The sequence below is a fragment of the Nanorana parkeri genome, unplaced genomic scaffold (assembly GCF_000935625.1).
Source record: "Nanorana parkeri isolate BGI_ZX_2015 unplaced genomic scaffold, ASM93562v1 scaffold394, whole genome shotgun sequence".
Lineage (NCBI taxonomy): Eukaryota > Metazoa > Chordata > Amphibia > Anura > Dicroglossidae > Nanorana > Nanorana parkeri.
In genome coordinates this window covers 1,290,351-1,291,286 of record NW_017306662.1, presented here as the reverse complement: position 1 = coordinate 1,291,286, position 936 = coordinate 1,290,351, and the positions used below count along the sequence as shown (strand labels likewise).

The 936-nt window shown below is 54.2% G+C and overlaps 1 protein-coding gene across 1 annotated transcript in view; it reads right to left on the bottom strand.

Annotated features, from left to right (window-relative positions):
- ABCA5 (ATP binding cassette subfamily A member 5) overlaps positions 1–936 on the bottom strand; it is a gene marked incomplete at its 3' end in the record, with an annotated part of 54,083 nt that overhangs the window by 621 nt on the left and 52,526 nt on the right. The window lies entirely within an intron of this gene.

Genomic DNA, 936 nt, shown 5'->3' with positions numbered 1-936 from the left:
CGTGTCACCACACCAGGACCGTGTCACCAGACCAGGACCGTGTCACCAGACCAGGACCGTGTCACCAGACCAGGATCGTGTCACCAGACCAGGATCGTGTCACCAGACCAGGACCGTGTCACCAGACCAGGACCGTGTCACCAGACCAGGATCGTGTCACCAGACCAGGACCGTGTCACCAGACCAGGACCGTGTCACCAGACCAGGACCGTGTCACCAGACCATTCACCAACAAATATCCTCCCATTAGATTATATGAGGAATTGTTATTTACCTGTAGAAGCCTCCAGTGCTTAGACACCCAAAAGCCCCGAGACTGCTGCTGGGTGCCGCCATCTTGGATGTAATGCTGGAAGCCTCAGAGCTGCCACTCTATAGCAGGGCTCAAAATTTCCACTCGCCCCCTCGCAATTTGCGAGTGAAAATTGCGTGGGGGCGAGTGAAAATGAAGCCATTGAGTCAGTCATGGACCGAGGATGACTTGTCCCTATGCTGCTGCTCACGGCCGTGCACCTTCCCATATTAAAGATGGCCGCATGACGGCAGCCATCTTTACTAAGGTCCGCTCTCATTTCCTGCGGGCAGCGTAACTTCCAGTCTGCGCGCGGAGCATTATGGCTTAATCTCAAGGGTCAGGCCCCTGCCAGCAGGTAATTGAGAGGGACATAGAGATGCGTCTGTCTGGGTGCCGCGTGTGTGTAATGCTCTGTGCGTTGCGCTGTGGCTGTATGTGTAATGTACTGTGCGTTGCGCTGTGGCTGTATGTGTAATGCTCTGTGCGTTGCGCTGTGGCTGTATGTGTAATGCTCTGTGCGTTGCGCTGTGGCTGTATGTGTAATGTACTGTGCGTTGTGCTGTGGCTGTATGTGTAATGTACTGTGCGTTGTGCTGTGGCTGTATGTGTAATGTACTGTGTGTGGAACTGTGGCATGCAGG